Consider the following 15,783-nt stretch of genomic DNA (forward strand, 5'->3'; position numbering starts at 1 on the left):
GCATCTTTTTGATCTGAACTGATGATACTGTGTCTAACCTCTTTAGCTAGGTTACCGCTTTCTGAGGTTGAAAAGTGGAGAGCGAATGCCTCAGAGGTTGAATTAAATGAGCCGTTTGCGACAGATGCAAACTCTGGTGAATAAGCATCTTTCAGGCTCGCTTGAAACAGTTCAAACTTTTGTTTGCTGCCTGTTCTCCAGCGCGAAGCACAACTTGCGCTACCATTACTTAAAGAATTGTTTCCAGGATTCGGGTGAGAGTAATAGTCCCAGTACACACGCTTGGCTGTTTGTGTTCTCAAGAAGTTTTAGGTATATATCGATATATATGTGTGTGTGTGTATGTATACCAATTATATATGCATCTATATGTATTTATATGTATTTGTGTTTATAAATTTATATAATTTGTATATTTATATATATATAAAAAAAATCAGTAGCGTTTTTTACTTAAATGCACTCTCCTAACAAGCCTCTTCACTGTTTTTTTATCATACATGGGGAAACGAACCCCACAGCTAAGTAACTTCTAAAGCTAGAGATACAACGTCAGATTCCTGCCTGTACAAGGGCCCTTTTTACACCAGCTGGTTGTGCAGAAATGCTTCTAAGTAGTTGTGTGGTATTTTACATCTACCACAAAGTGATGTCAGTGTAAAAGGGCGTAAGTACGATGTGGATTTTAGAGTTGTAACTCTGCAAATTTCTGCATGTGAAATGGGGAAGGGAAGGGAAGGAAGGGAGCAAGTGTGTGGCTCAGCCTGCCCCAGCCTGCCCTTCTTCCCTCCCCGGAGGGAAGTCTCCCCCTCGCTCTTCTTAGTCTCCCTTACTTTCTGCATCATCCTGAAGATCTGACAGCCGGCATGAACTCACATCTTGGTTGTTGGTTATATAGTCACACATTTAGATAATTAATGTAGGGCCGTTCTGGCTTTCATAACTTGCCTCATATGTGGTTTTTTTTCTAGGTTGGTGTAAATAACGTGTGTTTTCATGATAGATACGTCTTTCTGTCCCACTAAGGTCTGTCCTGTTTGTGGTTGTTTGAAAGGGAGCGTTAGGTTTTATCTGGGAACTAAAAAAGTGAAATCCTTTCACGCCTGCAGTATTACCAGTATTTAAAAAAAACCTGAACCGATGGTTTCTGGTAAAGTCTCTTCTACATTTTACAGTAGCATCAAAATGGAAAGGTCTCTTAACTCGGCTTTATTTACACTGTTATTAAGGAATCGCATCCTGTCTAACTCTGTAAGAACTATTGTCTGTCCTTGAAATCAAGACCTCAAGACTCTGTCCTCCCAAAAGACTTGGGAGGAAGCATCTAACTAATCAGCTATCGACTGGACAGCAGGTGGAGATTGCTTAGTTTATTGATAAATCATCAAACAAGTGGAGGGAAAAAAGGTGCTTGTGGCTAATCTGTGTGTCTCTGTGTACTTTAAACCTTGAATCGTCTTCTGCCCTCATGGTTTTGTGTGCTTGTTTCAAGGTGGCAAAGATTTTTCTGAAAACAGCCATGTTTCTAGAGCCAAGCCATTTCAGGATTTGACCATCTCTGGAGACTCATGCATGCTGTCGCAGAAGAAGTAATACCACATCATCATCGTCATGACTAAATAAATCTGTCCTGTTCCATTGTTCCTCACAAGGAACGTACATCCGTAGCTTTCTGTGCTCTCTCCTGTAGGCTGCTTGTGCCTTCCTCAGCGACTGGAGGAGGCGTGAGATGTGCATCAATTTGCATGATAGTTCAGCCTTGTAACCTGGAGTGCGATGACTGCTAATGTGTTTGTTGGGTAGGTTTTTCTGCTTGTACAGATTAATGACCCGATTCGGAAGCCGTTCTACATGCTGGACTCCTGCTGATTTCTGTTTGTGCAGGGCTGCTAGGGAAGCTAACTTTGAGCATATATCCTGGCATAATTTATTCAGGGTCCAGTCCTGGTGCCCAGCCGGAGTTCAAATAATAATAAACTGGCCTTCGCACAAAACCCTTCTTTCTCTCATCTTAAAGCAGAAATTTTTCCTGCCTGCTGAAGGAGGTGTGCCCTGAGTACTCTGGGCACGGGCAGAGGGCTCTGTGGACCTCTGGTGCTGCTCCAGGCACTTCTTTAAGTTGCCACAGAGCACATAGTTTAGAGATAAGAAGTAAGTATTTGCTTCCCTCAAAGTTATGTCATGAAATAGAGAGTAGCTGCAGTATTTTGAGGAAAAACTTAGCATTTCCTCCATAAATTTATTGCACCTTTAATTTGCACCTTTAAAATACTCCGTTTTTTCTTGAAATTCAACAATTGAAAGGTCCGTTCCCCTTGTGGAGGCCTCAGTTTTCCACGCAGCTGGTGGTTGGCAAGATGCCTTGTATGGACACTTAGCTGTTAGGGGGGCAGTCGTGTGGTGGGTCAGTCCAGCTTGAGGAAACGGTGGTCTTGCCTGTAGGTGAACTGAGAGTAGCTGTGTGTGTTGTCTCTTTGCCAGTATCTATAGGGCTTGACCACCTGACCCCATCCTCAGCTGTGTGTATGTATATGGGTCTCCAAGTCGCTTACTGCTTAGTGGCTTAACTATGACTTTTACTGTTAGAAATCCTGGATTTCCATCTCCTAGAAATAGTAATAATCCGAAAATCCATAGAAACCTGGTTTTCTAAGAATTTAAAGATCCTGTTTCTAACCAGGTTGAACTGCGGTATGCTTGAACTTAAATCTTCCCTGGCTTCTCGCCAACGCACTTTTGAGGAGAAATTCTTCCTTGCAGAAGGCAGTTGTTTGAAGTGCCTCGGAGATTTGTAATGCTAGAAGTAGCCAAGGTGAGGATGGATTAGTAGGTAGAGTGCAGGTGCGAGTTAAATGCAATTTATCACATGGATACCACCCCCAGGTATGTGGGTGGATGGGTTGAGAGAGACCTACCTAAAGCTTTAACTTGCTCAGTCAACGCTTAATTCAGAGGATTTTCACAGTTTTCACTGCTTCTAACAGCATTACTGTGGTCGTAGTTTCACACAGATTAGCTGTTCTTGAACAGTTTCCCCATTGTGTTAGGTGTAGGCACGTTTCTCTGCAGAATCACTCAAGCGTGGATGCCTTTTCTTTCCATCTAGTTGCTGCAACAAACGTACCTATTGTGACGGCTGAGAGGTTATCACTGCCTGGTAGGTAGTATTGTGACTTCTCATAGGGAATTTCGTCTTTTGGTTTCATGCACGCATTTATGGAGAAGGCTCATGTTGTGAAAATCTTTGTGTGTCTCCACCGTCTCTTTTTCCAGCAGCCCTGGACAATTAGATTCTGATTTTACATGTATATTAGTGTGACTCTGTTGAGACATCAGTGGATTTAGTTGTGATGAAATCCTTAAGACTGAGTTCTCTGACTTTGTAACTTGCATTTGGCTTTGTACTGTCTCCCAAGAATATCTATTTGCATTTTTGTCAGAGACTTCAGAGGCAGTATCTTTTCAGATATGAGAAGTAACAGCAATAAACTGCATTAGCAAATCCTCCTACAAGGTTCTTCTGTTTCCTTAAACTTCATGCTTAATAGTTGCTGGTAAATCTCTCTTTTCATCAAAATAACTTGTAAAGAACAGTGATTTTAAAGAACTTTATGCTAAAACTGCACAGTTCTGCTCTGCTAGCTGTGCTATAGATGCTAATTGACTGCAATATGAGAGTAAACAGGGGAGGTATAAATCTGAAAATACTGCAGAAGTTGAGAGAAAAGTGACTGTGATTTTGAAATGACGCTATGTCTTTTTTGGTCATGGATGGGTGAGACTGGATTTATTTAATGCCAATAGCAAAGCGTCATTGTCTTCAACTGTTCTGAGATTTTACTGTAATGGGTGTGGTTAGAGAGATTTGACATTTTCACTTTGATAGCTGAAACCACACAAAAAAAAATCATGTGGTTTCTTTTTCTGTTACCATGTACACTCTACCTCTGTTTTTTTTCCAAAGTTCATTTCATCCCTCACAGCTGAGCTGAAAAATCAAATACCAAATCTGATACACTCACATTCCATGTGGAAAAGAAAGCCTGGATTTGGAGTCAGTCCTACCTCTGAATAAATAGAGCCTACTTTTCAAACAAACATACGCTGATTAATAATGCACTTCTGTATTGTGCCAAAGTAAATTTTGCATAAGGGCTATGAAAAAAAAAGACATGAAACTTGATAATCTGCAGCGAGTTTTAATTTTGGTTAATGTGAACATCAAATTTAGGGAGTCAGGGCTATAGTAAAACTGTAAAGAAGCTGCATCTGCCGCTGTCTATGGCAACTGCTGCATTTTGCACAACTTCTGTCTGTTGGGGTTTTTTGCTTTTCCAAGAAAAAGGCAAAAAGCTTCGATTCCTCTCTTTTCTTAGTGAGCAAAATACCTTTAGTATAAAAGGGAAAAAGTAAAAAAGTGTAACAGTCTTTAAGCCATTAAAGTGTGTTGTTTATGATACATAGTTAAAGTGCCTTTTTCCTGATATCAGCGCTCTTAAGACAAATAAAAAGCCCGTGCAAGCAAATGGATGCAAGTCAGGGCTTGAGCATTTTGGGGAGGCTAACTTGTAATGGTTCCTGTTGGGAATTTACGCTTCTGCTGAAATTTTGAGCTTTGAGCATGATGTTACCATTGGCTTCGTGCAGTCAGGATTGCGTTTCTTCGGATTGAGGCGTGCATCCGTGGTGAGAGTGCAGTGGAAAGAAACGCGAGTTCAGATGAGTAAGATAATGTGGTGATAACACTGTGGTAGTAGTAAGAAAAATGCGTACTTTGAAGCGGACATAAACAGTTAAAAATGAATACATTTGCGGTTCATGATTTTTCATGGTTGGCCTGAATATAGGAACACTAATGCATCGTACAACGGGAATTTCTTTTAACACTGGCAGCACCGTCCTCAGAGGAAGCAAGGAATCATTTTGCAGCTCTTCGTCTACCAGTTTGTCAAGCTCAACCATATTTTGTATTTATTTGGGAGTTATTACAGTGTAGCAAAAGGTGAAATTTTTGCTATGATGTGTAATCGGTTCATCTGTTGGCTGGTGGATCAAGCTATGTGGAGCAGCAGTTAAGACATCACTCTCCTCTTCGCTGTTTGCATTAGTTTTACATCCAGCTGCTTTGCTTCAGCTCATGCCCGGTTCTGCTGCGCTCGATTCAGTAAATCATGGCTAATAAACAGCAATTTGTTAATGTGACGACATACAAAAATATAACAGAATATATAGGGCTATGGTTTTTACATGCTAATGAGCTCTCCGCTCCATTCCTTATTGTATAATTCTTCCCCGTTGCCTTTCTGTGATGGAAGTGCTCTGTTCACAGCTTCTGCCATGTGCGATGTCCCCATGGAGACCGTGTGCGGCGTGCACCTCCTTTTCTTTTTAGCTAATAAGATCCTAGATGCTTATAGAAGCTTCTCCAAGACATATTGTGAAAGATACCATTGAAATGAATACTTCGCTAGATTACCTAATATTAAAAAAAAAAAATAGTGATAGGTGATTTCTACTTTGTGGAAGAAGGGGGAGAGGTGAGGGGCCTGTTTACGATATCATGGAGCTTTAACAGCATATATTCAAAGAAATTATTGGGGGGAGTTTTGCCTGGTGAGGATGCTGCCTGTCCTATTTACATTCTTTTCCTCCCTGCCTAGAATTGCTTTCTTTTGTTGAAGGCGGCTGCTGTACCTGCGTTACTGACTGGTGAGGTATCCAAGTGCTAAGTTTGCAGTTTCTGCGAAAGCTGTTTGGTTCTGATTATATCCAGTTCAATCTGTTCTGTAACTTGGTCTCCTTTCCTATTTACTGTCGTATGCCTTTATTTATAAATATCTTTTTTTGTACTCTTTTTTGTATGCCTGGCTCATAAAATCACAGCCAGAAGTACAAGCTTTATGACTATAAAACAAGTCATGCCTACCTTGTAGACTGTGTCATCTGCTGTGATGTTGTGTTCTATGTATTATCAATTTTACTGTAAGAGGAAAATTAGAGCATGCATTTTCCACATGAAGAAATCAAATGTAATCTAAATGCAAACCACAGGTTTTATTGCACAGTAATATTTGATAGCACTGCTATTACTAATCCCAGCATGACAAGAAACATGGCATAGTTATGAAGTTCACAGCACTCATTTTTAATGGTCTTTTTTGGTTAGGAAAGCCACAAAGCCAGGTCAGGTTGTTTGCCAGTTGTAGTCTCAGGCTTGCAGAAATCTTAGTGGAATACTGTATATTTTACAAATTATTTCAGTCTGACAAGAATACATATCCTTCATAATTTCTGTGAAAACATTATTGAGTAGTAAAAATAAAACAAGATAATTAACCATATCCAGTAAACACCTTATTATCAGTGCTTTTGCTTCTGTTGGGTATTTTATGGGGGATTTATCTTTTTTGTATTTAGGGTTTTAACACCAACAGTCAAAGAAATAAAAGGCAAATGATTGTGTTACAGCAGAGTGCACCCACCTCCCAGGTGGGGAGGACACTGCCACTGGTCTTGTAGGTTGTACAGAACAATTAAGATGACAGTGAGCTTCTTTCAGTGCCCCACCAAATGTGTTACGTTTGTGTAACAACGCGTGGGTTTAGTCAGCTTGGGTAAAAGTGCCCGAACTGACTTTATAATACAATGATAAGTTAGGAGCATTAGGCAGGCGTCCTGTTTGGGCATGCTGGGTATCAGCTGACACAGACCAGCTGAGAATATATTCTGCCTTCTGGAGATGTGTGAGATTTTCCACGACAGCTACTGAACACTGAGTGTTCGGACGAACACGGGTGCCGTCCATAGAGGCTGAGCTGGACACAGCTGTGACTGAATCAGTTGCAATTAAAAGTGCATTTAGTATGTTCCCCTGCGTTTTCTGTTCCACGCCCAAAGAACACTTGCTGAGTATAGTTGTTCTCATGGTGTATATTCTCCTCATCACGTTTGTGTATATTCTACATAGTTACAGTCATCAAAGTAGACCACGGCCTGGGATGTAAAAACAGATGCAAGAATCACAGAATCATCACAGAATGGCAGGGGTTGGAAGGGACCTCCGGAGATCATCTAGTCCAACCCCCCTGCCAGAGCAGGGTCACCCAGAGCAGGTTGCACAGGAACGCGTCCAGGCGGGTTTTGAATGTCTCCAGAGACGGAGACTCCACCACCTCTCTGGGCAGCCTGTGCAAGAAAGACATGCAGTTGCAACTGCAGGGGGAATCTGGAGGCCGTTATTGCCAGAAGAGAAATTTGGCGAAAGCCTTGGGCACGATATCCATTTTCAGATGATAAATAGTATTGAGTATTAATCCTCAACAGTTGTTACGAACTCCTGTTATCCTGAAGTCAGAACCATCGTCCTGTCTGATACCTCTCTGGATCGATACTTACTTAGAGTGAAGGATGCTACCTACCACATCATGGATATTGCTGCTTCCATTAGATAAAATTTCCTTACAGACGTCTCTTTGAAGCAGGGATCTAAATCAGGTGTATTGGAGACGTCAGACCAGGAGAACAGCAGCGCTGGCATGCAGGCAGGCACTTCTTGGGGCCGGTCTCTGGTTCATGGGCATCAGGTCTACTGCTGTTCCTTAAGTATACAGGCCATAACCATAAACAGGAGAGGAGAAGGGAAGGGAGTTTAATGGGAGAAGTGAGGAACTTGCCATCATTTGAATTCTTTTCATTTATATATGTAGAGAATTGCGTTAGTCCAGGTTCTGGGGAAATATATATGCCCCATGTTTACAGGAGGCCAGACTGTATGGTGATAGTGGCGTCTTGCTTTGCTGTATATAGGAAATTTGTTAGCTATCCTGTGTTTATAGTGCCTTTCTATCTAGTTAGGGTTTTCTTGCCTTTTCATTTAATCTGTTACTGTCTGGGCATCCAGTCCTGTTCCTGCTAAGGGGATATTAGCAAGATACCTGGAAGGAACTGGCTTGCTTAAATGATACACACTGTAACTTAAGATAAAATAAATCAAATTCAGAAGTAATATCACTGGTACTTATGTACATGCTACTTTGTCTTTGATCATATCTGTTTGATTCAGTGTTATTTACTATTGGTGATAATGGTTTGTCTGCTTTATCTCCTCTGCTCTGTCAGTAGTTTTGCCTCTGTCCATATTCGGTTGTCTCAATTAATAATGCTTTTAGTTCATTGATTTTACTTTCCAGCTGGCTAAACTTGAGCTGGCCAACTTTTCCTTTGTGCAGTTTTCCTAAATCTTCCTTGCAAATACTCATCCCTTTCTTCCTTTTGGAGGCAGCTAAGAAATTTTAATTACCTTTGATGACAGCATCCAGTTAAAGGACAGAGATTTTTGGGGGAGAGTTAAGTTCTGTGTGTTCCACTTAAACTCTCTTTCTTGAGGAGATCTTTACTTTCGAGTAGGCTGTGGTTGTGTTCTGCTCTTCCAGCTGCAGTTACAGCCAGCCTTTTGGTTGTGCTGATAAAGCTAACGCGATGCATGGCAGTGGGGTGGGGTTTCGTTAGTTTGTAGTATTAGCTTTCCAAATTAAAGCAGAGAAAACTAAGACCTTGAGTGTGTGTGTGTGTATGTGTATGTGTGTATCCATGCGTCCTTTGTCACAGAATCACAGAATCACAGAATGGTTCGGGTTGGAAGGGACATTAAAGATCATCTAGTTCCAACCCCCCTGCCCTGGGCAGGGACACCTCCCACTAGACCAGGCTGCTCAGAGCCCCATCCAGCCTGGCCTTGAACACTTCCAGGGATGGGGCTTTGACAACTTCCCTGGGCAACCTGTTCCAGTGCCTCACCACCCTCACAGTAAAGAATTTCTTCCTGATATCCGATCTAAATCTACCCTCTCTCAGTTTGAGGCCGTTACCCCGTGTCCTGTCATTAACACTCCCCAATAAAGAGTCCCTCCCCATCCTTCCTGTAGGTACCTTTAGGTACTGGAAGGTCACTATAAGGTCTCCCTGGAGCCTTCTCTTCTCCAGGCTGAACAACCCCAACTCTCTCAGCCTGCCCTCATAGCAGAGGTGCTCCAGCCCCCTGATAGTCTTCGTGGCCCTCCGCTGGACCCGTTCCAACAGGTCCATTGAGGACTCCAGAGCTGGACGCAGGACTCCAGGTGGGGTCCCACCAGAGCAGAATAGAGGGGCAGAATCACCTCCCTCGATCTACTGGCCATGCTTCTTTTGATGCAGCCCAGGATATGGTTGGCTTTCTGGGCTGCAGGTGCGCATTGCCTGCTCATGTTGAGCTTCTTGTCCACCAGCACCCCCAAGTCCTTCTTGTCCTGGGTGTAAGTTAAACCAAGGATTTTACGTCTTCCCAACATGGCATCATTCTGTTGCTGGAAACTTAGAAATCTCTAGAATATAGACTGCTGAAAATGTCACTGTGGACATTACCAGGTAGAATGCCTCCTCCAGTGACCCTTTGAGTCCCTTTTCAGTTACGGCATCATCCTAAACCTACTAGTTCCCCTAAATGTGGGTTCAGTTTGAGAAGTCCAGCTGACCTTGCAGCTTGATTTACACATTTACGTACTCGTTTTTCTTGATGCATTCTGAAATACATTCCTCTCATGTAGTCCTTCTGCGGGTAAACGGTTGTGGAAGCAAGTCCCTAGGTCCCAAGAGAGCAAAGCAGTACACATATACCAGTTGTGCTTTTTAATACGCTTTATTTTATCCAAATTACAGTGAATTTTGTACAAATACCTCGAAACAGACTTTCAGAGCCTATATCTCTATTACAGGCACCCGGGCAAACAGCATACGCTTTGATTTTTTTTCAACTGTCTTCTCCAGCTCTGTCATCTTCAAAGACAGTTTTGCTTACTCTTAGCTTTTTTCTTTTTCTTTTTTCTTTTTCTTTTTTCTTTTTCTTTTTCTTTTTTCTTTTTTCTTTTTTCTTTTTCTTTTTCTACTTCTTTTTCTTTTTCTACTCCTTTTTCTTTTTCTACTACTTTTTTCTTTTCCTATTTTTTTACAGTTCTTTGTAATGGGGTCTCCTAGGTTAGGAAGAGCAGATGGACTGAATGGGGCAGGAGGTAATGTAATAATATCAATTTTTATTTCATTTCATGATTAACATTTTGAAGATAAGTTCAGCGGGTAGTGATTATAATCAACTGAGGATGTCCAGAATACAAGAGAAAGCAATGCTTGATTATAGCAGTTTACAGTTTTACAGTTAAAGATATGAAAAAACACAAATAGTCCCTTTGGGAAATGAAATATAATGGAAGTGTGGTTATTAAAAACTAGCTATAATGTACACTAGTTATTACCTATTACTGTAAATCACCATGAGATGCAGGAAACATATCAGATAGATAAAACAGCTTTCTTGGAATATGCTGCCTTATTTTTCAGTGATTTTTTTTTTTCTTCTTAGGCATTGAATTGATTTGGGGTGTGGAATTCATTTAGGAGCATGCACACTACCCTTTTCTGAATGGCTATTGAAATGAAGTTGTTATCAGTACTAAACTGTAAGTCATGTTTCTCCATACCCCCAGGAAAACCGCTTAAAGGGGCAATTGCATACACCAAGTAGTAATAGGTATTAGTTACTTATAGTTAATGATGTTGCCAGCCTTGAGTATTTCACTTATCTTAAAATGGAAGTGCATGTTGATCTCCATTTCACAAATGGAAAAATTGAGTCAGATGGAGTTCAAATGACTTTCCTGAAGTCACTAGCTAATCACTGTCAGATCTGAAGATACAATCCAGCAGCCCTCTCCCCCTTGCCCTACGTGGTTATGTACAACTCTGAAGTACCTAAGTAATTTTAGTTTATTAATGCCTTTATGCTTATTTTACAAAGATGTGAGCAACTTTACAGCTTTCAGTGTCATTTCCGTAGCATCTGCCAGTGCCCTGTCCATCACTGAATAATTGATTGCGTTACTACCACCTGGATCGATCGGGGGTCTTGCAGTTCTGATATAATTTCTGCTGTTGTGGGTGGAAGTGGAGGTAGGTCCATGTAAGTGTAGGTGGTTATGTCACATCTGTACCATCACTGTCTTCCCTTTTCCTAAGGATTCCCTGAAATAATTCTTAGAAATTACAACATTAAATTTATCCTATGGATTAGAGAGAGTGAGGTTGGCCTGAGGAGGACATCCAGCTTCAGCCAGTGACTTCGCATAAATCTGTTGTGATTCCAAGCATGCAGTGATGCTAATGGAGTCAGCTGTCAAGACTTTTCTTTGATCTGCTAATAATTAAACAGAAGATAGCTAGAGATTAAGAAAGAGAGGTCAAGAAGATAATTGTTGGCACTTGTAGCCTTGTGGTGGGGTAGGCTTGGCTAACAGCCAAATGTCTGCCCAGCTGCTCGCCCACTCCCCTCTCCCATAAGGCAGGGAGAAAATAGAAGGAAGGCGAGAAGATTCGTGGATTGAGATAATGACAGTTCAATCGGCAAAGCAATAGCTGTACATGCAAGCGAGGCAAAAAGAGGAATTAATTCACTAATTCCCGTCAGCAGGCAGATATCCATCTGCTTCCTGGAAAGCAGGGTGGTTGCTTGGGAAGACAAACGCCATAACCATGAATGTCCCCTCTTCCTCCTATTCCCTGAGCTTTTATTGCTGAGCATGACATCATATGTTATGGGATGTCCCTTTGGTCAGTGCAGGACAGTTGTCCCAGCTGTGTCACCTCCCAGTCTTATGCCCAGCCCCAGCCTAGCCACCGGGCAAGTGTGCTGCAGGGATCAGTGGGCACAAGAGAAGGTCTTGCTGCTGTGCAGGTCCTGCTCAGCAATAGCCAGAACGTTGGTTGGTTATATCAGTTCTGTTTTAGCCACACATCCAAAGCACAGCGCTGTATGCGCTGCTATGGAGAAAATGAACTCCACCTCAACCAGACTCAATACAGCAACTAAACATGGATCGATAGCTCTAGAGGGCTGAAAAAGTATTTCACTCTGTTAAAGTATTGAAAGAAAAGAAAAAAAAAAACCCAAACCCCCTGTTCTAAGGAGCAAACAGCAGCAGGTTAACAATAGCCATTCATAACACTAAAATGATGCAGAGAGCATGGGGTAAATTGGACAATAAAAAATTGCCCACAATGAATGGCATACAGTCTGGGCATCTCTGGGAGGTAAGAAAATGGCAACTTCAGTGCCTGTCTGAAGTGTCATATGCTGTAATGGCAAAAGAACCACGGGTGGCTGGAGGGAGACTGGAATTACAGAATACGGGGTTTTGTGTCCAATGAGGACGTATTCATTCCTAAGAAGAAAAGCAAAGGTGAAATAGATAGAGACATTTTAGTTAGCTTGTGCGCCAGTGGTATTTTTCTTTGTTTTTAATGAATCTCTTGATCCATTACATGGTTATGGAAAGGCGTGTGTTTGGGCAGCTAGCAGGAGAAGGCAGTGGAAAAACCCTATTACTTATTTCCAGGCACTTACTTAATTAAAATACAAAACAGGCAATATGGTCTCTAGATTTATGTTTCCCATGTAGTCCGTAAGCAAGAAGCTGAAATTGCAGAACAAAAAAATGTGCTTGTACCTTCTTATCTTGACCTTTGAGCTGCTATTTCTCTGAGATGGACGTAATCCATGCCCAACTTTAAGATGTTGAGAGCTTTGTGTCTGCCTAACGCCAGCTGGGAATAACTCCCACAGGTAGTCCTTAAATCCTACCGGGAATAGTAATCCTTGAAATTCATTAGCTTGCTGCTGTTTCTTTTCAAGTCCCATTGAGGGCAGATGCAGCCTTGGGTTCTCTTTGTGCGATATAGTCATCTCCTTCCTCAGTAACACCTTAAAAAAACCCTCATGTTGTTTGCTGGTCTTTCTGAAATGTTCTTCTTCTATGGAGAAGTCATGGTTTGTCACCCTCCCACTTCTGGCTCTGTGGGTCAAACAGCTTTTCCAGCTGATTGACCTCATGAGCTGTGGTGGTCTCATTGTACCTGGCTCTCTCATTCTTGCCTGTGCCTTGCTGCATAGCGAGCCTTGCTTCCAGCCTCCAGCTGCCAGCCCTAGGTTAGTTAGCATTTTTTGTCTACGAGGGTAAGAAAGGAGCTGCGCGAAGAATTGCTTGGTCCATAGCTGGGATTTCTCTCCCTTGAGTCTTGGAAGCTGTTAGATGCAAGTAGAATATAGGTAGCCCTCTGATGAGAACTGATGAGATGGTTTGTATGTGTGGAGAACTTACGGTTGTGAATTATATATACATTTTTTATACAATTTTATACATATTATACATATATACACATTTATACATATTTTATACAATTACATATACAGGATTCATTTTCTGAGCTTTTAGAAGCTGCAGTTTTAGGGATTACTTCACTTGGTGTTTACAACCCTGGCTCAAACCAGCTTCATACCAACTGCTTGTTACCAGAAAGGGGATTGCAGAAACAGAAGCACACGTTTGCCCTGTGGGCCAGCGCCGGCCAGCCCCTCCTGCCCAGGACTCCAGACCCTGGCGTTCCAGATGGGCTGACGTTTTAAAAGTAGTAAAAACAATGGTAGTTGACATTTGATGGGTTTAAAAGTTACTTGTGTAATTAACGGATTCAAATAAAGTTTTTTTTGCCTAGCAAGTTTAAAATAAAACAACAATTAGATTTAAAAATAATTATTTTTTTACCCATAACCACATTTGTCACAGTGAAATGTATTTCCATCCTCTAAACAAATCAGAACACATTCAGGCTTTCCTCAGTTTGTTGTGACCTCCTTATAATAGGAGAAAGCTGGGCTTCTTTTAAAGTCTGACTAAAGGCTGTTCCGGGCTGAAAACTGCTAAAGTGGATTTGTATAAAATCCAATTCTCATGTGCGCGATTAATTAAAATGCAATGCAACTACAACCAGCCTGTAAAGAAACACATGGGACGCTTGTGAGGAAACAACTATGGTTTAAGCTGAGGCTAAAATGATGGATTCTTTGTGTCTGAGGACGTAAACTCCCTCTTGCAAAACGGCGTCTTTTGAGGATGTATGTATGTTCGTCCAGGTACATCTTGGAAGACTGGGTGCTGTTTCTTCGCTGTGAGCTGCAGCGTAATTAGTGCGGCCAGGTGGAGCGGGTTAGCAGCGCTGTCCCACACAGGTGAGCCTGGTGATGGTTTGGAGGACTCACCAGCCAGGTGGGTGGGACACGAGACACCCTCAGCAGGCAAGCAGTGAGCTCACCACAAGGGGGGAAAGGCTTCACCTTGAACCTGTGGTCCACAGGTTTCCATGCATCCGAAGGGACTTGATCCAGGTATGTGTGGAATAACTGTGAGTTACGTGTCTGCTGAGCCTTATGCAGGACAGATTTTTGGGCATGATTACCATGGAGCCTACAGCTTCAGGTGGGTTTTCAGAGGTCAGCCCCTCATCTCTGTGGCGGGGGGGTCTGTGGGGCCAGCCAGCCCTGCCTGCAGCACTGCAGCATGCCCTCGTCTGCTGTCGGTATCCTCTGCGGTTTCTACCGTGCATCGGGGAGGTGGCAGGTTCAGATCTGCTTCTCAGCAGAATTTCTCTAACTGGTTGGGTGCTTTAGGGAAGGGAGGGCGCAGTGTATTGTGGGATGTCTGTAGGGAGCCTGCTGCTTGAAGGCTACAGCTGGTCAGGGGGCGAATCTCCATCATTCCTAGGAGCAGCCCTGGGTGGGGGTGTGAGCCCTCACCGCCCCGTGGACCCTGATGGTTTGGATGGTCAGGAGGCCGGGCAGGGACATGGGTGCTCTCTGTTAACTTTCGCTGCCGTTTTAAGTAGGGGTGACGTTGTGGCTTACATCTCTGGGTCAGTCCCAGCCCACACTTCCAGCATTACTCCTAGTCTCTCCTAACCTCGGCAGCAAATGCTGCCAACAAAAATCTCGAAGCCGCCGAAATTACAAGAAAAAGTGCGTGCTGAAGTAGTGTCTTTTATTCAGTTGCTGGTGTTGGTCGCTGCCGTGTTTCTGTGATTGCCTGTTCATTTTAATATCCGTACCATAACGGTGGCAAACAAAAAGTTGCTATAAATAGAATAGATCATGTTTAGCAGTCACAGAAGGGTGAATATCCTGAAAAGCTGTGAGTTGGAAGTAAGTGTGCCACTTTCAGAAGTTATTCCTCCTGAACTGTTGCCACGAACAGAGACACGCACGTCAGTGTCTCCACATAACATTTAAAGCGTATTTTTCTTTCTAAAATGAGTTTTGGTTTCCATTAATAGGCTTTTGTATTCTCCCTGCTAATTAAATGTATGTACTTCTCTACCCTTTTGATCTTAAAATTAAGCTTTTAGTGGGGAGTATGCTGGTTTTACTGTTTGCTTCTGAAAAGATCAAAATACTGTTCAGGAAACCTACAGAGTTTGTGGGTTATTGGTTGGTTGGTTGTTTTTTTTTTTTATTTGGCTTTGTACTGTCTGTGCTGTATTTTGCTTCTTTATTAGGAAATTTATGGAAAAAGTTGGTTTATTGTTCATTAAAAGTATAAAGACCTTCTGTCTGTTCGTTTTGTAACCTTTGACTTTCAGCACGATTGCTGGAAGGACGAGGTGGTTAATGTTTAATAAAGAGGTCCTTTATTTAAAATGCTAATTCGACTTTGAAACGAAATAGGCTTTAACCAAAACAAAAATCTTTCCAAAAATTTCAGATGAGCTTACTGCTCCCCGAAACCCTCTTCTTCCTCCCACTGGACTTTCCCTGTCGTCTCCCACCATCTCCTCCTGTTCGGGTCCCCGGAACCCTCCATCTGCAGCACCCCAGTGCTCAGCAGAAACCACGGGGCAAAATCCCCTATCCCCTTTCTTTCACAGATAAAT

At 42.3% G+C, this 15,783-nt stretch overlaps 1 protein-coding gene across 2 annotated transcripts in view; it reads left to right on the forward strand.

Annotated features, from left to right (window-relative positions):
- RARB (retinoic acid receptor beta) overlaps window positions 1-15,783 on the forward strand; it is a 334,549-nt gene that overhangs the window by 103,748 nt on the left and 215,018 nt on the right. The window lies entirely within an intron of this gene.

Source organism: Chroicocephalus ridibundus, chromosome 2 (genome assembly GCF_963924245.1).
Source record: "Chroicocephalus ridibundus chromosome 2, bChrRid1.1, whole genome shotgun sequence".
Lineage (NCBI taxonomy): Eukaryota > Metazoa > Chordata > Aves > Charadriiformes > Laridae > Chroicocephalus > Chroicocephalus ridibundus.